General features: G+C 40.9%; 1 long non-coding RNA gene across 1 annotated transcript; it reads right to left on the reverse strand.

Annotated features, from left to right (window-relative positions):
- Positions 1-1152: 1152 nt before the first annotated feature.
- On the reverse strand, positions 1153-23990 carry LOC118161589. Its single transcript, XR_004748093.1, has 5 exons — positions 23858-23990; positions 13265-13379; positions 3997-4202; positions 3531-3665; positions 1153-1800 (listed from the first exon to the last, which is right to left on the reverse strand). It is a non-coding gene; the product is annotated as an uncharacterized LOC118161589 (long non-coding RNA).
- Positions 23991-24034: the final 44 nt, after the last annotated feature.

Here is a 24034-nt window from a genome sequence, read left to right on the forward strand (position 1 = left end):
CGGTCCCTGTTCAATTCAGTGACCTTGTGCAGTTTAAATAGAATGAAAATCTGTTCATTTTGTATGCATAGCATGTACAAAAATTGTATCATAAACCAGCTGAACTACCCAGGTTTGATTACCACTTGCATATTTATGCAAATCACCCTGATGATTTCTGTGGAAGTGGCACAAAGCAGAAAGGTTTCTAACAGTTCATCTTGGAAGGAGGGGGGTCCTTGTCTAATCAAACTGAATGGGTGAAGATATCAAGGCACTTGCTGACAGTGGGGCATCTCATTTTTCCCACTGGTCTCTGCCTGTCCTAATGAATGCTCTTTCCCTGCAGAAAATGGACTTACCTGTCCTTAACAGCACATTTAACACCAGCATTTGTTCGCTGTCTAGGGAACGTCAGCTGTATTCTCTGCCTCAATTCCTTTCCTGCCAGGTAGACCTTTATATGTGATCAAGACTGTGCATCTTAAAATAGCATGCTGGAGAGAGTGCCGCTCAGCACACTCCAAACGTTAGCTAATTGCCACAGCAGCCCAGCACAGCACACACCTGGGACCTGTGCTCTGCACTGATTAGAAATTCTCCCACGTGGGGAAGAGCATGGGGGAGAAGGACAGCAAGAGGCAGTGATAAAGTAAAAGAAGATCAAATCAGGCAAACAGAAAGAGAACAACCAGTAGATACTGTCAGGAGTGGCAGGGATGAAGGCAATAGCTCCCAGAGGATGCACGAGTGTTACAGGCTGGAGGATGGGAGACTGAGGGCTCGATTTCTCTATTCTGAACACTGCTTCCACCAGCTACTGCTGCAGCGTGATGCTCCTGCCAGTGCCAATGCTCCGAGTGGCCACTGATGAAAAAGACCAGGAGATGACAAGTCCAGCCTGTTCAGAGAAGTCAGCATGCTGTTGGACCCACGAGAGGACCTCCAAGCAAAACAGTGGCTTTCCAGCACCTCAGTGAAAAACAGATAACCGAGGCCGGGAGAAGAAACCAAGAAAAGTGACAAATACATTTGCAGAGTCCCAGTGTGAATCAAACCTGGGCACAGCTGTGACAAGCCACTTGCCTGCGTGCCTTGCCTTTTCATATAGGCAGAGAGGCACCCTCTAGGAAAGGCACCCTCTAGGAAAGCCTTCAAACACGCCATGTTTTGAATGTGCATCCCCTCTAGGCTCAGGAATCAGGATGCACATACCTTGAAGGGTTTGTTTGACCCAGGTTAAGGGCTAAGTTCTCTCAAGTACAGGGATGCAGGATCTCTCACAACTCTGTGATTTCTTGCTCATCTATCCTGTACTCACCACAGTATGTTCAAGGCGTCTTGCTTGAGAATCTTTTCTCATCTGCCTTTTAAAAGATGTATTTCACACATCATGTTACACATTAACCTACCTAGACTCTCACAAATAAATATTAAAACTAGGCACATAGTATTAAAAGGGGCATACATCCCAGCTTCAACCTGTTTCTGGCACTTAACATTTGGATTTTTGTGTTCTCTAAAATCATGATCACAAAACTCCTGTTATCTTTTTACTGAGGAAGCCATCGCTTTGTTCAGATACAGGCAGCAGAATAGCTGATGAAGATGTCTGTGTTTCCAAGGAGTTAGCCCTTGAATCAGCATTTACAAGAGGTAAGAGGCCTGCACAGATAGAACTACTCTCCTAAAATCACACTTTGAGGAGCCCTGGCCAATTTTGCATTATTACAGTGTTTTGCAAGAGTGAAATTAAGTTACACAAGCATGATGGAGCAGGGAAGTTCTGCCTTACTGAAGAACTCCCCCATGCACCTGTTCCTGTAGAAACTAAGAGAAAACTCTTTTAGCAGATGAAATACGAATCTGAAGCATGACATCATCAGAATTATCTTGCTGGCTCACATAAGCAAGCTATGAGAAGGTTACAGTTACCTAGCAACTCCTGCAAGAAGCTCACTTCAGTGGCAAAGCGTTAGGGTTTAAGTGGTAGATGTGTACCTGGCTCTAAAGCCCTGCTCTATCCATCAGCAGAATCCGGTGTTCAGAAACCAGAAAGAAGCCAGAAATATTAAAAACTTCCATTATAGCTTCCTAAGGCAACCTTGTTGGGGGCACATCCTATAGTGGTACTGCATGGTAAATGAGAAGCTTTCTTCCAGCTCTGAAAGACAAGCCGGGACATGCTGGTGAGACAAACAAGCAAGAGCGTACAGTCTCTCATAGACCTTATTTTAAATTACACTGGATGTTGATGTCCATAAATTTCCCTCTGCAACTCTGTATTGATCCTAACTGTGTGTGTCCAGAAGCACACATTCTGGGAAGGCAGCTGGTTTTCATTTGGAGGCACCAAGACCAGAGGAAAGAGCTATTTTCCTGTGATCTGCAGCAGAGCAACTCTGGGCTTCCCCAGGAGCGACTGTGCAGAGTCATCACAAAAACTGGTGCAGAAAAGCCTCAACAAACTGACTACCTGCATTAAACTGACTACCTGCATAACCACTCCACAGACTTCAAACCTATGGCCACCAACTTGATCAACTGAATTATATATTTATTTGTCTCCATGCTTGCAAAAAAGAACTGCCTCTACTTGTCTCTTCCAGCCCACTTTGGCATACGGTGAACCATGCATGCAGGCAGGGTTTCACCCAGATTTGCCACAGACATTGGCATCCACAGAGAAAAGAGAAACACCCTGTTTCTACATGTCAGTGTCCCAACTGTCTCATTTATGAGGGAACTAAGAGATAGCCAAAGTCTGCAGCAGATAAGTGGTGAACTGACAGCAATCTGTACTGAACAGCAGAGGAAACATGAATTGTGGGAGCGTGGTGTAATGCAATATATAATTTTATTTATAATCTCATCAGGCTTTTTGTGCCTTCAACTGCTTCCTCTTGAGATTGTCATAGATTTCCGCATGACATTCACAGCTTCTATTTAATATTAAGGTGCTTTTGTTTTTTCTCATTGAAACACTGCAATTCTGGGAAATTCATCTATCGCTTAGGTGTCTAGCCCTTTTGATAGACGGTTCTCAGTCAGGCCTTTCATTAAAAAAGAGGTGAGCCATGATGTCCCTTCTGTGCGGTATTTTCATCACACCCTCCTCTCCAGCAAGCCTGTCCTCTGTTACAGGATATTGCAGTCGTGATTAAGGCAGGGCCTGTGTTGGGCTGATAAATACAGATGGAGATAAACTCCCCAGAGCAGGGCAAGGCAGCACGGAAGAGCAGCCCTGTGCATGGGGGTCTTGGCCCACCTGCTGACGCCACTCCTGCTTGCCCACAGGTCTCCAGGGACCACCCAGGGCTGATGTACAGGTGTGTACCCCCATGTTAAGAGGAGGGCTTTTTTGTTTTGGAGCAGTACCGATATAAGGATATGCTATATCATTAAAGGGCTTTGGTAGGTAAAAGCCCTTTTGGTAGGTAAAGGCCCCCCACCCCCCCCCCAAAAAAAAAAAAAGTTACACAGGTTTATATAAACAATCTGAAGCCCAGGACAGAGGTGAGCTATTCATGAACACCCTATCTAACCTTTACCACTATTCTTCTCATTTGTAGCTTCATATATGACAATGCAGAAACTACTGTCAAGGAGCAGGTGACCAGTCCACCTCTTGCCATGTCACTGACTGTTTGCATTCACCAACACTGTAAAGGAAGATGATGGAAAACCTAATAGGTAACAAATAGAAGATTTGTCTGCTAGAAGTGAAGGGAGATTTCTTACCCAGACACTAGTAACTTGTCTTCTCTAGAGACACAGAAGCTTACAAGCTCACATAAGATGGGACAAAGAAAATACTAAACAAATACTTTAATCATTTATACAAACATCCAGTCCTTTTCAGAAGCTTACTGAGTTCTTGGCTCAGTAGTTGTTGTAAGAGGTTAATTGCACTCTTTATACAATTGATTTCCTTTTATCTGATTTCAATTTGTTGCCTTTGAGTTAACATCTTGTTCTTGTGCTATACGAAAGACTAAAGAGGATCACCCAATTTACCTTCTCCATGACGTGCGCTGGTGGAACTACGTTTCTGTCATGTCCTTCTTATTCATCCCCTCTCCAGATTCAGTGCTGCTAATTGTACCTGTGGTGTTTTCCTGCAAACACTGTTCTTATGCACCAAGGCAGTCTTCTGTGATATAAGCTTCAAGATTTAAGTCTGCCATGTTTCTTTGCAGTGTGGTGATCAGAGCTGCAGGGCACTGAGGAAAGATACGCAGAGAGAGGCCGCGAGCTGTTCGAGTGCTGCAGTTTAATGCCATTGGGGCATCTAGTTCTGATCAACATTCTCAGGGAGGACTGACTTCACCTGGTGAAGCTTCATTGAGGATCCCATAGCTGGGTTCCCCTAACAAAGAATAAAGTCAAAATGAATGCTGCAATCCTGTCTAAAGGCTTCATCAATCCTAGAGAGGAAAGGGACTGATTGTTCTTTAGCCTTCCCTTTTCTTCTCAACAAACTGTTAGGAAAGAGTAGGAGCTGCTAGAGAGATAACAAGAATAACAAAAATCCCTGCAGTGCAAGATGTGTGGAGGCTCGGAGAGTCGTGGTACCATCTGTGCCTGTCTATTTACAGCCAGAACAACTAACGCCCAACTAATGGTGAAGAGAAGCAAAGCATCATGTCATGGAGACAGCTCTCTAATCTTACATAAAAGCAACTTTCTGAAAAGCTTGAAGTGTTCATATGGAGAGAGGGATGGTCACAATTTACACTTAGGAGGGTTTATTTATGGAATGGTGTATACCTCTGTTTCAGCCACATCCTTTGAACAATCTCCATCTGAGACTGTTGCAGGCAAATTTGTTCAGCAGTTTTTCAACAATACAGGTTTAATACACACAAAATTCAGGTAGATCCATGGTTACAGCAAAAGATCAGTAATGAGAGGAAAAGCAAGTAAACTGTGATAGCAGTCACTTTGATTAAAAAAAAATTATTTGGTACAGCTGCTGTGTGAAAAGAATAGGTGTTAGTCAAAAGGAATGAACAAGCTCTTCTGTTCATACTTTTCAATTAAAATGCATTTTGAAAACAAGTATGTTCAAGCTGAGATTTTTAAAAATAAACTTTGATATATAAGGAAAATAGAGTTAAATCCACTGTATTTACCTCAGCAGAGTTGTCCTCAGGGATAATTTTAGACCTTATAACTCAATTTGGCTCCAGCAGCGATAAGAGATTAGACTGGAAGAAAGTAACGTTTTCAGGTGAAATAGTTGCAGGCAATTATCCAGATAATGAATGGAGCTGGGACCTCAGGGAATGGGCAGAGACATGGGATATTCTGAAGCAGGAGGCACACCCAGGGAAAAGGACAACCTGGTGACAGAAAAAGTCCCAGATGAAGGAAATAAAAAGCAGAAAGAAAAAAAATAAAAAATAAAAAAAAATCATTAAAACTGGAGAAGTGTCTGCACAAGGGAAGATAAGTTCTATGTCTCTAGTTTAAAATAAATAAATAAAATAGATAGGAAAACAAATTAGGTTTTACTCAAACCTCAGTTTCAGAGGAACTGATACATGTACAGTCTCTGAATATCAAAGACTTTTTTTTCTTTTTTGCATTCACATAAGGTATGGATTTAAGTGCTCAACTTTTGCCATTGGAAATTGTAGATGCTAGTAATAAATAAAACTCAATCTAAATAACACCTGAAGTGACAAACAATATCAGAAGGTGCACTAAATTTGCTGTTGTTCTGTCTCCATTGACTTCTGTGAAGCAGGGGATTACTCTCTCTGTCTCTTTGTGACTTATTCATTTACTTATTTCAGAACAGATATCTCGATCTCTAAACACTCATAAAAGTAAAACAGAAAAAGGAATAAAAAGCACAACATGAGAGAAGAACAAATGTTCACAGCTCAGACTAGGTACACTGATAGTCACACCCCAGTGAATAGAGGTATGCTATTATCATCATCTTATCAAAAGTCCTGCAAGAAAAGACAAGCTTTTCAGTGTTCTCTTTGCTCAAAGAAACAGGCTCCTGAAAGAAGCTGGTCTTTTTTCTTTTTGACTGTCAAGTTTAAAGCGATGAAGGAAAAATAACTCATTTTGCTGACAAACTGCAAGACTATAGAAATGTTCTGTGGCCATCCAAATTGCTGCCTAGAGCAAAACCTCTGGAGACTTCCACCAGAGTCTGAGTATTCTAATAGGTACAGCCCAAGCCTGCCAATTAACAAAAGTGCCTCTGAAGATTATACCACCAAATAGATGCAAATTACTCTTCTAATTTCTTTCTTCATTACATTCCTTGGTTCCTTTGATGCTGTGACACCTTTTTCTACCCATGACAACACACGAGTAATGGCTGAAAACGTCCTGAAAGTAATTGCTAACATTTGAAATTTTATTTTTCATCTTCTGTCTTGTAGGAACTTCTCTTTGACTGTATCGAGGGTTCTTCCTACTCCTTCTTCTGCAGCTTTTTCCAGTCCTCCAAAAACTGACTCCCCTTTTCTCTGGCATTTAAGCACTCTGCTCTTCTTCTCTGCTTCCCCTTTCCCCTGCTCTTTTTATTTTTTATTTTTTACTTTTTCTTTCTTTTTTCTTTTCCTCTCTCTTCTCCCCCCCCCAACTGTGGCAAATAGTTATCAGACAAAATTATGCTGTTTGAAAATGGTGGAATGCCAGCAAATTCAGTGGAGTTGAAGCATGGCTGCATGGCTTCACCCTGTATGTTTTGTGAACAGTTTATGTCTAGATCCTCTCATATTTTAGGTAACAAATTCCCATCGATGTCAAAGTTGCCTAAGTACCTTTGAGAAACTGGACCCCTGACAAAGATGTCAATGCAGCTTAACTGCACTGCATAAGAAAACCTCTGAAAAGAAATGGAAATGGAATGAAATTCACCAGCTGATAGTTAAAAACTAGTTTCTTTTGATAAATAATAAACATATATGTACCAATGTGTAGGTATGGATATTACACATTTTTATCAAAAGAATAAGACTTTTTAAATCTTCATATATGTCCTAAAGTTGTTGAGTAGTGACAACATTCTTCTCTCTTACATTATTTTACAAACCCAAGCTCCTAATAATACAAAAATTAAGGCATTTGGAATGTTTGTTGTTGTTGTTTTATATTAAAAGACATTAAAGATATTAAAAGATGTCCTTGACTATTCAGTTGTCTGATTTTTACATATTTGGGTTCTTGGCAGTTATACATCTGGCATCCAGCAAATGTCCTTGATTTTGGTGTTTCTTGGTTGTTTCTCCTTTTGCAGCCCAAAGATAAGAATAGTAAGTGCATGAAAATATTTGTACCTTTTGTTTGTTAAAGTTCAAAATTAAGCTTGTTCCACAAAGCAATCACAAGATGAACCACTGCAGCATAACTACCTAGATTCTACATGGGAGTGTGAACCCAGATGGGAATGTCCTACGTCGGCTAGAGCTAAAGAGCATTCCAAACACAGACACTCAAATAGTGCTAATTTGTCTGTGGAAGAGGATGCAAAGACATTCCTTTGTTTAATGGACCAGAATATATTAAGGATATGTTATAAATTAAGTAACACCGACTTAGGTTTCAGCACACTGCCAAAAATAAGTATACCAAATACTCTTAGAACGGAGAATGAAAATAACAGTGGAACTTAATCTGATGGCAAAATGAGATATTATCATATCCATCCAACTTAACAATTTAATCACAGAGTAAAAACAAAGTAATCTGTAAGATGTACACTAAATAAGTGCTTATGAATATGACAGAAGAGCTCTAGGAAGAAAAAGAGATGTCTTATTGCAAGAATTGTCATAAAAAGCAATAGCTGGACTGCAAAAAATAATCAGAAAGTTGTAAAAGAGATCTGTTCAATGTTTGGCAAGTCCCCTTGAATATTGGCAAACATTTCTGAGTCATGCAAGTTTTCCTGTGTATAGTCACAAGCATGTAATATGGTATGACTGCAAATCTCTCTCTTTTGGAGAACTCTAGTACTAAAGTCGTTACCTTACAGTGCTGAAATCATAAATGAAGGCTTTCAACTCATAACACAGCTAGAGGAAATGGGCAGGCTAAAAATAACTCTATCCTCCTTTCATTCTTCAGACATCGCATAGGAAAGACATTGGAAGGAGAGTCATTTGTCCAGGGAAAATGTTTGTCTTGGGTTCGAAAAACAGAATCAACTCCTTAACCCTTCTACACAGTCACAGTGAACTGACTTCAAAGAGGTCTTTTTAGAAAAACGGTCATTGTGTTACTTCGACAGTGGCAGAAACTGCAACTTTACTTGGAACTAAGGTGGGTCTGCTCACTGTAGACTATGAGTCATTTCTGCTTTAAAGGAGAAATGCTCAGGCTATAAAACACACATACATATATAGATATATATGCACATAGATGTTCTCTTTGAAAACAGCTTTACAATCTGGAGACAGTACCATTCCCCGCTGCCTGTCACCATGTCTATGTTAGAAGTCACCACTGCCATTGATCCAACTCTGCCAGTGGAAATGGCTTTGGCCCCCTCACCTGCTTCAGGAGAAGATGTTGGTGGGGTCATCTTGTTACAGAAAATGAATACGAAACAATAGTCACACAACAGGCCAGAGAGAGCTGGCAGAGCAGAGCTGTGGGCAGATGAACAGATACCTCCAGGTAGCAGGCAACAGTGAGCCCCAGCAGAGCCATGAACAGAAGCAATACTGTCCTCAGGTGGCATTGCTGCAGACAGGAGAGAACATCTATCTGAAGCTACGGGCAAATATTGGCCTCCTTGACACAGAAGACGACTGGGAGCTCCCAGTGCAGCTTGGTAGCAGTTTGACAACCCAATAGCAATGACCTTTTCTGGAAAACTTCTCCAAGTCAAACTTGAATTACTTGTAGTGATCTACTAAATCAACTGCTGATCTGTCTGCAAACAGAGACTGAGAACTTGAGCTCACCTCACCACTGGCTCTTAATAAAGAGGGGCAATATCTAATATGATAATCCACTCAGAAAAGGCATGTTATGTAATTATTGACTTTTTTTTTTTTTTTTCCAAAACTAAGGTCTACCTACAGCGAACACACATAGCGTCATTGATTTCCCTATCCTTTCCTATTTTCCCTTCAAACAAAATCAATGTAATTTTAGATTAGATTTTATATTGGTTTCCTCTGTTTTGTTGTTTGCATTTTTTTAAATCCACTGCTGAATTACAACATGTTACCATGTAAGTTTCCGATTTAATATACTATAAATAGATTTCCTTGCTGTGTCCTGTGCAGTTACTGTAACTGCTCAAGGATGAACATTTGGTGGTATTAATGGGAACCCCACAGGGTGGTATAAATACACAACAGGAGAATAACAATGTAGGAAAAAATCTAGATGTGCCCATCAAAAATGCACAAATATAGGCATGTTTTGAATTAGATTATTCCTTTGCTTCTGGTTCTGATGGGATACAAGCAGGTGTGTTCAATGGCAGATCTGAATTTGTGCTTATTGTACATATTGTTTCCTGATCTGTATAAAGGGACTAAAGTTTAGGAGGGAGTCTGTCATGGTTTAACACCAGCAGGCAGATCAGCACCACACAGTTGCTCACTCCCTCTCCACTCAGTTGGATGGGGAGAGAATCAGAAAGGTAAAAGTACAAGAACTTGTCGGTTGAGATAAAGACAGTTTCTGGCATGAGGTCACCATCTCCACCCTACAAGAGATTATTTCCATCTCCTTTTGCTCCTGACTTGTTGGCACAGATATTGCCGCAGCTACAAAGCCTTTCTCCATCTTTGTGATAACCCTTACTGCATGCCCACTGGATCTCTGCAGAGCAGCTTCTCTGAAATCCAGGATGGAGAGAAGTGCTGTAGCACTGCTCCATATGTACTGGCTGCTTCCTGCAGGGCTTCATGTGCCTAGAAGCCTTGCTAAAATGTACACGTCCCAGTTGCAGTGCTGTGACTCTTTCGTCATTTGATGGACCAAGACATGTCTCCTACGACCTGATGTCTCTGTGTGTGCCTGTAACGCAATCCAGTACTGCAGTGCCCTCCCCAGTGACTCTGTACGGTTGTTTCTCCAGGAGGAAGAAAGGCTTCAGCCACCAAGGGAGCAAAAGCCATTGCGGTTAAATCAGCACGACAGCTTAAGTCGGCAGGTAACTGTAAGCATTTGACCTGCAAGTCATGCTGTAAATGTGTTCATCTACCTTGCTAAACTAGGGGCTTAAGATCCTTGAATTTCATGTGAAAAAAAAAGAAAAAAATGGCAACCACATGAAAAAGGGTCAGAATTGTCAGACACTGAAGTATGAAATTTTAAGAAGCTCCTAAACTAAAACATAGGGTTGACTCTCTGTTTTCTGCTAAGGTCATACACCAGGGCAGTGTCATATTTTAACCCTCTTTCTACCATGAACCCCCCCGACTTCAGCAGAAGTTCTGAGTCATTAACAAGAAAATATCTCCAGGAGCACCTCTCCTGCCCTTGGGGACAAGTCAAACTCTTTCAGCCATGAGCCTTGATCTCCATCAGAGCCCATTTCTCACTCTGATTTGCTCTTGGGAAGCCACCCTCATCCTACTGCCCAAGGCCCACAAGTGCCTTCAATGCTATGGACCTCTTGATGCTCTGTGCCATCTCATGGCAGGGCAGGGCAGGTCTAAGCTGGGACTGTTGGCTCAGCAAATGGAAAGCTGAGCTGCAGAATATCAGGCACGCAGCAGGAGGCCAGGAGTATTTAAACAATTATTGGAAATCTGCTACTAGGTGTTTTGTTTTCAGCAGGGAAAGAATTATACACTACTAATCTTCTTCCTCCTCTCATGCTGACAGTGTGACACAAGAATGTCTACCAGTGCCACACCTGATTCTTGCCAGGTGAGAAGTGCAGAACACCTGGTCCAAACACATGCAGTAACTGGCAATAGTATGAGCTGGTTTACTCCTTACCTCCTCACCCCCCTCATCTTCCCTGTCCCTTCTACGACTTCCATTTCCTAGAAGAGGGAACAGCCCTAGACACAGCCTAGTTCCTGCTAAAAGTCTGTAAGTCACCGGCCCCAAATAACTCTTTCTTGACAGGTAAAGATATAGAACGTTCTTCAGTTCCTCTGCTCTTTCCCCAGATTTTTTCATCTGACCCCTCTGCGGCAGCAAAGCAATCAAAGAAAATGAGGCAACAGGAGCTAATTGTGAGAGTTGATTAGGAAGTTTAGGAGTGAGAAATAATTTGACAGGGGGAACAATTTGATTGGATTTAAAATTCTGTACCGTAATGGGCTGTGTGGGGGTGATAATTACTCCTGAATTGGGAAGTAGCCAAGCAAAGAGAGAAAATCCAGCACAGACACAGGTATTTCTGCTTTCCATGTCTCCTGTGAGGTGCCTGAAAGGGAAGCCTCTTCAGCTGCTCAAGAGAGCATACACATACTGCAACTCATGGCTCCTTTGGACAAGGAAGTCCTCTTGCAGGAATTGAATGCACATCTCACTGACTCTGCATGCCACAACAGTATGTTTGCATTTTCCATCCAGTTTTTGAAACGTTCAATAAATATTGACTAAATGTCACAATGCTCCTGATGTCTTTCCTTCTGCTTAAGAACTAAATAGTTGCAGAAAACATGCTTGCCTTTCTCGTCAGCTCAAAATATTCTGTTGTTTCTGGGAGAAATCCCCAGTCTGTACTAACCCCCAGACTTCAAAATATAACAAAGTAAAATAGCTTGCACTGACTACTTTTTTTGAGGACTGATGAAAGAAAAAAAAAAAAAAATATCCAGATATTTTCTGGATTCTTCCTTGGAACAAGTTATGATTTTATTTTAAAATGCTGTTTAGGAAGATGACTGAAGTGCAAAGGCTCCGCTGGTGCCCCCAAAAGAAGAGCTTTCTCCTTGAATGAGAGTTGTGTACATGTAGTCTACATATTACTTTCTCAGTCTTTAAATGGAACGGTAATCTGAAAAATCAGTTATTTATTTATTTCAAGGAGAAATTCAGGACTGTGCTTCTCATTCGGAAAAAAACACTGCTGAAAAACAAACAAACAAATAAACAAAAAAACCAATGAGTTCATTTACTGTCTGTCAGCCATGGTGGGTATCTGAGGTGCTGGGAGGTGGCTGTGCTATTCCACAAACAGACCCTACATCACCAAGCGGCTCTACCGATGCAGCCCTCTCTTGCAGCACAGCACTGTTTGTGGATGGAGTTAAGGCCTTGTGTCCATGTGCAGACTCAAATGTCCTTTTGAGACATGTTGGCTCCTGCAAACAAGGCAGGGATAAAGTAGGTCTGGGATAATGTAGCCATTTGGGCAGATTGCACCTATGCTGCAAGGAGCACCTAGAAATTTAATTTCAGTGCAACTCCCCATTCAAGCCATGTGCAGTATATATATTGTGTTCGGTTGATTTTATTTTTTTATTTTTTGGCAGGGAGATCATTTTTTTCACCTATAAACATGGTATTTCTGGGTAGTGCAAGCATCTGTCTGGGAATGGAGAACGGGGATCACAGTCCTGCTCACTTTGAGTGCTGGTTTAATAGAATCAGGCATTTCTTTCACCCAAAAGACCTTCAAAGAAATTAAGTAAAGTGTATGAGGCAACAAATGCTATGTCTTTTCTTTCAAGATTGTAAAATACATTTCAGATTTCTTAGTCTCTCAAAAAGTTTTCAGTGATTTCTGTCCTAAATCCTTTGGTGCTATCAAGTTTCTCTGTAGCTAGTTGCAACTCCTCCCTCCTGGTACACAATTGCTGGTAACCTTTTAGGTCATTCAGAATGTGACACTGATTCCTAGACTGATTCCCTCTGCTTATCTATGTAGTAAAGTTTGACCTCTGTGGGCAGTAGTGGTTATGTTTGCGACAAAAATGCTTCCTGCGTTTGTTCTTCTTTTGCCTAGGAATGTATATATTAGTGACGTAGATGTGCAGGACATGCCTGTGAATCCCCTCAGGCATAAGGAGATGGTTGCATTCACAAGCCCTCCCACCCCTTGAGGCTCACTGCAGAACACCCAGCAGAACATTGCTATAAATGAAGGTCCCAACCTGAATGGGCCAGTCTAATGGAGACTTTAAAAATAGGACTTAAAATGTTGAGCTGACATCTCTTCTCATGAGCTGTCATAAGTGAGTGCAGCACTGGTTTGTATTCAGTTGCTTGGTCTGACAGGTAAGCTACAGGTATTTAGACAGCTGGATCTTCACAAGCTCAGGAGTTTCATTCACAACCAGTTACTGTACTAAACATAAACATGCCATGAGGACACAAATATGTGACTTACGACAAAATCCAGGAGACACGGGTACTGTCACAAATGTTTGTGTATCAGCAGTGAGAAGGGCTCCAGAACAGGCTTTCTTCTGAAGGCCATATCAGCAGGCAGATGACAGATACCTCTAGGGAAAAAAAACAATGATGTCAGGACTGGTAAATTCCTAACATAAGCATTAATGTTATATACTATATCCAGATCATCAACAGATCTGCTATATTGGGATGTCTTACAAAAACTGACCTGGCCTTCTTATAGATACTGGCACAGACTACTAATGTGGTCATTGCTAGCAGCTTAGTGAGGAGTCACTCAGGTTGTGATATATTATCTAGCACTGAGTGTTTAAATAATTACAAAATCATAAGTTCTTTATAAAACACAGAAGGCCCCACAAATTAAAAAGAGCAGAACTGGGGGAAATATCAAATTCAGTAAAATGTGACCTTCCTGGAACAGAATTTGTCTTGCAAAATACTCAGTACAGTATTTCTACTTCATTTTCTGGCTTTCCACACTACTTAAGACAAAGAAATGACATGTACTCATCTTTGAGGTATCAGGTTAACCACAAGGAAATTTAAGCTAACACAGGCATTTATACACCATTACGAATAACTATTCCAGTGAAATACTGTTCTTTCCTGTTCTATAAGCCAAGAGCAAACAAATATAACATATTCTCTGCTCTCTTTTAAAAACACTGACATAATTCATGCTATTTCCTTGTGATAACAAAGAATAAAAATAAAAAGATACCAAAATTCTTGAATTGGGCAAATTAGCTCTGGCTGCAAAAGTTTTAAAACCTTTCTGTGGGTTACTGAGTTAATAAATACTGTACTGGACCAAATTAGAGACAGGGAACTAATACGAACTGAGTGAAGGTTGGGTTCAGGTACTCAAAGACACCTCATTCAGCCTCTGGAGTTCAGCTCCAATAAGCTCAGCCAGGAAAGGGGCTAGCTGACTAGAGCGTTATGGAGTAACATGTAAAGCTCTGTTCATGACAAGTCCTCTGTTTGTTATAGACAGTTTTAATTTGGTGAGGGGCACAGATGATGCTGCAAAATGGTGGGAATAGAGTTTGGGAAAATTCAAGACTGAAGGGTCAAGTTGTTTTCTTAGGATATAACTGCAATTTATGTCATAAACCTGTTGAAGTGGTGGAGCTATAGGCTATCAATAATAGACCATATAGCTTGGATTGAATTTTTGGGAGGAAAGTCAAGGAGCAGAGAAAAGAGTTCTTACTTCACAGGAACAAATTCCTCCATAGATGCTACCTGTAAAAAGGCCCTTCCCCTTTCTGGTCAGACACCTGCTACTTTGCTGAGACACAGGTATTGAAGGCCCCTGCACACCTTCCCACTGGGCTCCAACCTTTGAACAAAGCTTCATGTCACAACACACATTAGAAGTGGAATAAATATCAAAAGGTAAAGTGTTCAAATGACACATCTGAGTGACTGTAATAGCAGTGTCATCTTCTTTAACCTATTAAACCAAAGAGGTTTCAAAATGCATCCTGAAAAACACTACATCTCGCTCTGCCATACTACTTCAGTGCTTGCCTTTCATGCTCTGCATTGTTGAAGTAACAGCAAGTAAGGTCAATTTGTTTTGGTTTGTCCATAGGATAATTGCATGAGCCTTACATGAAGGATGCAGAAAATACCAATTTTATATAATGATTTGTTAAGTATTTAGATCCAGAAGAAATGGGACAACTTCGATCATGTTTCTGAATGACCTGGGCACCATTTTGCAGCCTGGGATGACAGCTCAGTTGCTGGTTGCATAATTCATTTTTATCCTGCCCAGATGTACGCAAAGGTTAAAAAAGATATAATTAGTCCGCTCCGTTCCCACCTCTGGCCCACACAAACCCTGTCTCTTATTCAACCTGTCATTGTTAGCAGTATTATCCAGGGCTCCTGAAAAGAGACAGCAAGGAAAAAAATTATGATAATTTAATTCAGAATGATCTTTCCTTTGTAGTTTGCACATTACTTTTGCAGATACATCTATTAATAACCTGTAGGAATCAGCTTCTATTTACGTAGCACTTTTCTTCCCAAAGGGTCTCTAAGCACTTTGCTAACCTTAGGGATCATATAATTCTTTCCTGACAAGGCTCAGTTTCACCTTTATGGCAAGCTTCAGGCAAAAGGTGGGGAGAGAATAATGAGCCATTCTGCTCCTGCAGAGCCCCACACCTCCCAAAGTGGGCTGCTAGACTCCAGCAGAAGGTGTCCTGCCCCACATAGGTACTGCTACTCCTTTACCTGAGGCTCACTTTGCCTTCTCTTCCTGCCTCCCCTCCTCTGACTGTACAGAAGGAGCTCTGGGAACCAAAGAGCTATGCCTGTGTGGTGATGTTCCCAGTTCACACTCTACCATATTTTGAGCATGATTTGACCAATATCTAGGGTGTTAAATGATTAATTTGTTCAGTTTAATAAAGTACTGGAAGTCTTTGTGAATGCTGGGGAGAGGAATCCTGCATGATTATTACTGTTATTCCTCTGGATTTTTTTTAGACTACGGGGGCACCTACAGGTACCACCAGTTCCCATTGTACTAGGTGCTGTAGTGGTATCCACTGTAGTGGTGTCTCAGGGGTACCCAGTGAAAGAACAAGAGGCACAAACTGAAATACAGGAAATTTAATTTAAATAAGAGAAAAAATACTTTACTCAGAGGATGGTCACGCACTAGCACAGGTTGCCCAGACAGATTGTGCTGTCTCCATCCTTGGAGATATTCAAAACCTGCCTAGACATGGCCCTGAACAACCTGTTCTGGCTGACCCAGCTTTGGGCAGGAGTGTGACTGGTGATCTCCTGTGGTCCCTTCCAGTTTAAGCTGTTCTGTCATTCAGCATGCTTACACACAACAAAATGCAGGACACATTCCCAGGTGTTTGCAGTCGGAGGTCAAAGTTGGAGAACGCAGGGTGGCAGAGTGAAGCACCCTGTTTTGTCCACAGCTGTAAGGCAGATTAATCAAAGAATAAGGATTCACTCCAGGGCCTACTGTGATGGCCCATCCACTAGAGCATGCTGGGGACAGAATATGGAGGGCCAGCAACTGCCTCCTGTCCAGAGTTCTGTTGCTACACAGGGCTTGAACATTGCTCAGTGTGTGTCTGAGTCCGGCTTTCAAAGAAAACCCAATGGGAAAATGAGAGAAGATATAAAAATGAGAAAAATGGGAAAAGAGAAGATTTCATGTGAATTTATGAATGTCTGTGATGGATTGAACCATCTAGCCTTTTTTCATGTTTCCAATGGTGCCCCATAACCAGTCCTGACTGAAAACAGTACATACATATATGTCTTGTTCATATATATATTCATGTGACCCACATATATATGGGGTCATTCTACCTCAGGTATAGCCTTTCAGCTCCCTGAATAGCTTAGTGGACTACTTATACATGAACAGCACAGCCATAGGTATCACCCATAAGATCTTCTAGTGCCTTTTGTCACTTCTTTACAGTGAGCTGAATGGATCCAGATGCAGTAACGCTACAGGTATACCATTTATACAGACAATGATCTTCTTCACTGCTGGGCTCCTGGAGCTGTTCATTCAATGCTGACAGTCCCTGTGGGACTCAGGAGCAAACACTTTCTGTGAAGCAAACACTTTTTCAATGTATTTGACTTCAAGAACAGTTTCCAGTAGCTGAAAAACCTGACCTCCTCAAAATTACTAGTGAAATCATAAAGAACACAATATGTCAGCAGGTACCTGGCCATATTGCAATCAAATGTATGGTCTCAAGACTCACCACTCTCATGTGTCTTAATCAAAGCAGCTCTGTCAAAATCATTAACAAAACTTGGCCTTTTGAATGAATTGTTTAGCATTCACATCCCTATTTCTTTGTAGTCATGGCATACTGGAAACAATTCCCTAAAAGGGCTAGAAGAAGCTGACCATCTGAGAGTGCCCAAGAATAAAATCTCAATAAATTATTTTTCAAACAATGCTAGAATCAGTGCAGTGCTAGGTGTTTTAAAGGTCTGTAAAGTTGGCAGAAAATGTAGCTTGGCTGAGATCAAACCATTCTGTGAAAAGTTGCCACTTTCCAGTTCTGTTTTCAGCAACATAACCCTCTCACCTCCCTCTCACTTTTTTTTCCCCTGATCTTGTAGAAATGCTTAGTTTAATAAAATACAACCATTTTTGATGTTATTGCTTGATACTGGCTTTTGTATGCATTATCTTTTGTATTTTGTATTAAATAATACCAGATAGTATACAGCAGAATATTGCAGATATGTGACATCTGAGACATTAATTTGATGAAAAGTCTAAGCAAAATTAATCAAGATAATACAGTTGGCACAACATAGTTTTTGTTATTGATGTAATAGTAGTAAGTCAACTCTTTAAAATAAGTACAATAATAGCTTGGAAAAAATGTCTTTAGAATTTTAATTTCCTGAGGAATTTTACTTTTCAGTTCTACTTCAGAATGATTTTATATTGATTTATTTAATGTCAGAATTGCCTGTGGAAGAGGCCTCAGTTCAAACCAGTTCTGATTATAGTAAATAAAAATTTTAACAGAAGAAGCTCCACTACCTCAAAACTATTTTTGAACACTGCCTTTGAAGATGCCATTTGCAAGCAAACCTCAAGCTCCTCTTTGTTAACAGTGACAAAAGAAATCCCAGTTCTGCTCTCATGATACATGTCTTTAAAGTACAAAGAACTGTCACAAGGACTTGTGTTAGTTAAGCCTAAAATTTCAGTTACATGAGTAGTTTTGCTTAAATTATATCATTTCCTTTCACCACTAGAAAAACCTTTATAACATATCATGTAAATGTTTAGTACTAAAGACACTATTTTGAATAATAAAATAATGCTAACCACATTTATCTTTGCTGATCAGCAGAGTCTCAGTGAGTCCCCTGTTTATTAAACTCATTTTTGTTCCTTATGTGTGTGCTTAAGGGTATAAAATTAAGGGAAAAAAATAGCAGTAGCATTTGTGAAATCTCCAGAGAAAACAAATAGTGTATTTCACAACAGGGAGAACAACTAGAGTCTAATACCCACCTCCTCCAACCACATAAAAAACAAAATTCTGGCAGACTAAGACTTACCATAGAATCACAGAATGATTTGGGTTGGAAGGGAACTGAAAGATCATCTAACTCCAACCCCCCTGTCATGGGCAGGGACACCTCCCACCAGACCAGATTGCCCAAAGCCCCATCCAGCCTGGCCTTGAACACCTCCAGGGATGGGGCATCCACAGCTTCCCTGGGCAGCCTGTTCCAGGCCCTCCTCTGGACCTGCTCTAACAGCTCCATGGCCTTCTTGTGCTGGGGGCACCAGACCTGGACACAGCACTCCAGGTGGGGACTCACGAGAGCAGAGCAGAGGGGGACAATCACCTCTCTCACCCTGCTGGCCACCCCTGTGTTGATGCAGCCCAGGACGCAGTTGGCCTTCTGGGCTGCAAGCACGCACTGCTGGCTCATGTCAAGCCTTTGATCCACCAGAACCCCAAGTTCTCTGCAGGGCTGCTCTCAACGAGTTCTTCTTCCACTCTGTCCTCATGTCTGGGATTGCTCCAGTGTAGATACAGCACCTTGCACTTGGACTTGCTGAGCCTTGTGCTTATGCACAAAAATCTTATACTTATTATACTATAGCATACTTATACTCCAAACTTCTTCCTAATTTTGTTGCAACAAAGTGACTTTCTCTGTAAAATGCCTTGATTATTTTTTGCTAACATGACACTAAGCTCTGTATTTTTTCTTATGCAATTACCAGTATAACAAGTAACTACCTTCATTTGACATTCCTGCAGCTTCCTTCTTATCATTGTCAACATTCCAAATCTCTCTTCCTATTTTTATGGTAGAAGCAGGGAGAATAGAAGTGAGATAAAAATATTCCTAAACTGAAACTGTGTTCCTTGTCTCCTGGGACCATCCATCCAGTATTTCCATTTAAGTAGAGTTGCTAGCAGAAAGTACAAATAAATTATACTGGTCATTTACACAGTGAGATATACCTAAGCTGAAGCCCCAGTTACACTGTTTTGGAACTTGTAGGTGAAAATCGTAGAAGAGGAGGATGGGCAGCACTAGTTCAGATAATGCAGGTGAAAAACCCACGCTGCCTGAAGAAAGTTCTGTAACCTCTAAGTATGTGAATCAAGATCTATCCTCCTGAGCACAGATGTGACATCTGCACAGTAAAAGGCAAAAACTGTACAGAGATGATAACAGACAGAAGTAGAAAACAGAAATGAAAGTCCAAGATTAATGATCTTTTCTTGAAAAGTTATTTTATGAGATTTTATATATTACATGGCACTGTACATTAAACAAGGGTCTGACATCCATTCTGAGGAACCTCACAACAAGCCATGATCAATGGATTTGCATCTATCACTCTGTAGCACAGAGAAGCCATCTGTTTGATTAACTGTAGGCAGGAATATGTGTGTCAGCAGGCATTGGTGTCAAGAGATACAAACCAAACTCAAATAGCAAATGCACAAACTAAAGTTAAAGCAAAGGAAACTGAAGAACTTCTAATTCAGGATATTCAGGTAATCCTGCAGATTTCTGAGCAAGTGGCCTCTGTGCACTGAGAGAGGAAGATGCTCATTTCTCCTCTGGCATCATACTTACATATACAAAGCTGGGAAAACAGATTCTGATCGAACCTGCTGTTTGCAGATGGTATTGATCTGGCATGAGGAGGAAAATGTAGCCAGTGAGTATTTTATGGCAGGGATGAAAGCTAATTCAGTATTCAGATATGAAGACAATATAATAGAAATAATATTCTTGCATGACATTAGGCTAATTAAAATATTATAATCTCTTTATCAGATTACCCTTTTTATTCTAGTGGTCCACTGGTGTCAGCTTCCCTGTCATTGCGCATGAAAATCCCACAGAGACTAATTAAATTTTCCTGTCTTGCCATAAAAATACAGGGGATTTTTTTTAAGTCCTATTTTAACCTGTATGGTTTTATCTAACTACAATGGACAGGATGTGACCAAAAGCACAAACATGCCCATGTCACCTTCTCATAGCTGAGTCTTTCTCTGGGGTTTGGGAAGTGTACGCCAGGGCCTGGAAACAAGGGGACTGTGGCCTTTCTACCAGAAGTTTGTCAGCTGCAGTGTAGATTAATCTAGACATACCATAGCATTTGGGTATAGATGAGAAGAGAAACAATGACTCCATAGCTAGAACTCAAGAAGAGAAATCTGAATGTGGTTTTGACAGGCTACTACCTACCAGTCTTTCTGAGAAGGTAAAAAGGCAACTGCCAACTCTGTGTGCTCTACAGTGACATAGTAAAAATGGCCAAGGACAAATGCAATGATGTGGGTGGTGGATTCACATATATGAGAAACAGCACCATTTGACATGGTAGCCAGAGCAAGACATCCCACAGACTAATGGAAGAGATACATCTTACAGCTGATATGTGTCCATCTTTAATGTGCAGAATCAAGCCAAGGTGTAGTTAAAAAAAAAAAAAAAAAAAAAAAAAAAAAAAAAAAAACTAGGTAATTTCAGTGAAGAAACAGGCACATAACATCAGAGGCTATACTCCCTATTTGTTTTGTGATTATTAGTTCACGGAACGAGTAGGTAATGCTGAGTGAAAATCGATCTGTTAGAGAGCAAGCTGTTCGTACAGCATGTATTTTCTAAGCATCTCCTTCTGTTTCAGAATATTGAGAACATTTGCATGAAAATAGAAAAATCTTTGTTTCTAAGGAGCCTGTGTTCCTCTGCTGGTTGTTCCACATGTGAGGTTTAAGGCTTGAAATCTGCATTTGTTCCTACTTGTATAACCCTGCATGGACTCAGTCCCTGGTATCATACAGTTAGCATTTATGAGTGCTAAAGTCCTGCTGAAAGCAATCAGTGGCCTTGTTCTTATACTGACTTTGCTGGATTAGGACAAGAGTACATTAGAAGTTAGAAATTGAACCTCTGACTCCCTTGACTTCCATGAAGTTACTCCAGCTTAGCAGAAATATAACAAAGATGCCCAAGCACTGGTCTTGGGTTTTGAGCTCCTAATTAAAGCTCAGACAATTGCTGCAATGTCATACTGACTGTGGCCATTGCTGGGAAAATAAACAGTGTGAACTAGTGAATTTCCTAGAAACAAAGAACATTTTGTTTCCTTTTAATTCTGGATCCTAACCCAGAAATGGCTGACAGTTTTTGAATCTGCCAGCTGAACCTCACACCGTCTGTTGTTTTGCAAATCATGATGATGCTGGACTGATCAGTGGAATGGGAAATGTAACCACCTTCCCTTTGACATCTCAAGACAGTTCCCAGTTCGAGGAATGGATGGGCATCAGGCTTGCTGCGTCTGCTTGGATGACTCAGTCCCACTCACTGGCACTGATACTACCAGAAAGAGTTAATGTGGTTCTGCTGACTCACGGAGACAGATGAATCTCTTTTCCCAGTTTGATATACAGCAAAATCCTCTCACTGGAGAAGGGACAGCAGGCAAAGGTTCCCAATCAGGAGCACGCATATGACTAGGATGCAGATCACTGCAAGTGGTACCTAAGAGCTGCCTCAGAACCAAAGGGTTTCTGCTTGAGAACTCCAACAGCTCGTGCAGCTCTGGGAACCCAAATCTAAGGTGTCTGGAGCAAAGTCTGGAGACAGGGAGGAGTTTAGCTTTTGCTGCTAATTTTACTGATGTTGTTGATACTGCTGTGCTTTAAATGTCACTGATCTGTCTCATGCAGCATCTCCAAAGCATTACAATTCCTCTCAGTTTGCTCTGCCAAGGCTCCCAGCCAAGGCCCGTGCATCTTCCTTATTGTAATCTCCTCTCTGGCTAGAGCACCTGGAATTGTCTCAAGTTCATTTATTTGGGCACATCACTCTGAGTTTTCCACACTTCTTTGTCACAGTTCTCTTCCACTACTCCAAATGCAAACTCCTTCTTCTCACTTTCAAAGCCCGTCACAATTCAACCCTGCTTCATACCAGTCCCGGAATTTGTTACCTTTCCACAGCACCCACCTTTGCTTTATCAATTGCAACCTCCATTTTTGCTTCTCTAGCTTTATTCTTTTCTTTCCTTTATGACCGGGGACAAACCAGCAAAGTCACAACTGTAGGCTCCTTTAAAATGTCTTTGCTGTGTATCACATAGCACTGAAGCACAAGCTCGCTAACAGGAAAGCAGAGGACACTCAGGGCTGTGGGTTGACTCAAGAGCTGCACACAGGATCTGTATCACAGCCCCTCCTTTGGTCTCTACTTCTCATTAATTTGCTTTCTGGCAAAGTTATTTGGGATACAGAGTGTCATTAACATTTTGTTTTTGCATGTCTCCTGTGCAATATGGCAAAACAACTGTTAATTGACCTGTGAACTAGCTTGTCTTCCTTGGCGTGTGGAACGGGATTGCTGACCAAGTGTCTCATAACTTCCTAGGGAAGCATGATTTTACATTTTATAGCTGTGTTTTAAAGCCACGGAGAAATTGAGGCTGCACTGGAAGCTCATGGGAGTGCCAAACCTGTACCTCCTTAGTACAGACTAACACCAGACTTCTGCGCCTGTCTCCCTTTCCTGCACAGAGATAAATAACAGTAAAGGCAAGCCCTAGGGCCATGTTCAGAAAAGGCTGGGAAACACTCAAAGTATTTGCAGAACTAAATGCTTTCCAGGGAGCTATTTTTCAGTGTGTTGTTACAGTAAATGTTTAGATTTTCCAAAGACAACCTCATAAAATGGTCATTAAACAATGCTATTTTATGTACAAATATTTTGCAGAACCCTTTAGTATGTAATCACACAAAATGTTCTTGCATGCATAGTGCCTTCACAGCATCAACATTAAACAACCACTGCTTTAGCTAACATCTCTTGTCCTTCAAGAATGGCTGTGACATGCCAGGGTTTGCCCAGAACCATGGGGGTCATTCAGTTGCCCAGAGCATCTGAATTATCTCCCCTAACAGGCAGGTACAGATCTGTGCTTTGTGAACACACAAAACTTGACACAGGGTCAAAACCACCCTACAATGGCCTTTAGCAACCTGGCAGAAAGCAGTCCTGAGTCCTGCAACGTGTGTACTCTGCCTGAAAAGACCATTTAATTTGGATTCACTGTCAACATAGTATATATTTTAAAATAGCCAGTTTCAACACAAACCCCATCATTGGATAGGTTTACCAGTGAAATAAATATGAGGCAAAATAGGTTATATTTATAGTCAGGCTGCAGCCATAAAATTTAAAATAGTAGTTGGTAGTTATGGTAGTTACAAGACAAAATAAATATAGTCCAAGGATGAATCTTGCCTAAACATGCGAAGTTCAAATGTGAGGAATTCTCAACACATGAACAAGAGTTTTATCCAACCTGCAAGTGGGAACCTAGGGAAGAATGTGAGTCCAGTCTTCTTAGTAGAACACTACTTCAAATCAAAATCCATCTTAAAAACTCCATTGTTTAATTGGATTAAGTGAAAGTACAGCATTTGTAATGCTGTAGGGAGGCTAGATATAACCAATTTACATTCTAATTTTTCTATTTTGTGATTACCTGTAATCACTCTGGTCTTGTCCTAAGATCACCTTCAGCTGTGGAGGTGCAAAGTTTGTTCTTTGGACCACTTCTTCTCTTTTACCCATTTTCACCGATTCTTCTTTTCCTGACATTTCTTTCTGATCTAACTATATACAGCATGCTGCCAAAAAAAAAAAAAAAAAAAAAAAAAAA

Source organism: Oxyura jamaicensis, chromosome 2 (assembly GCF_011077185.1).
Source record: "Oxyura jamaicensis isolate SHBP4307 breed ruddy duck chromosome 2, BPBGC_Ojam_1.0, whole genome shotgun sequence".
In the NCBI taxonomy this organism is placed as follows: Eukaryota; Metazoa; Chordata; class Aves; order Anseriformes; family Anatidae; genus Oxyura; species Oxyura jamaicensis.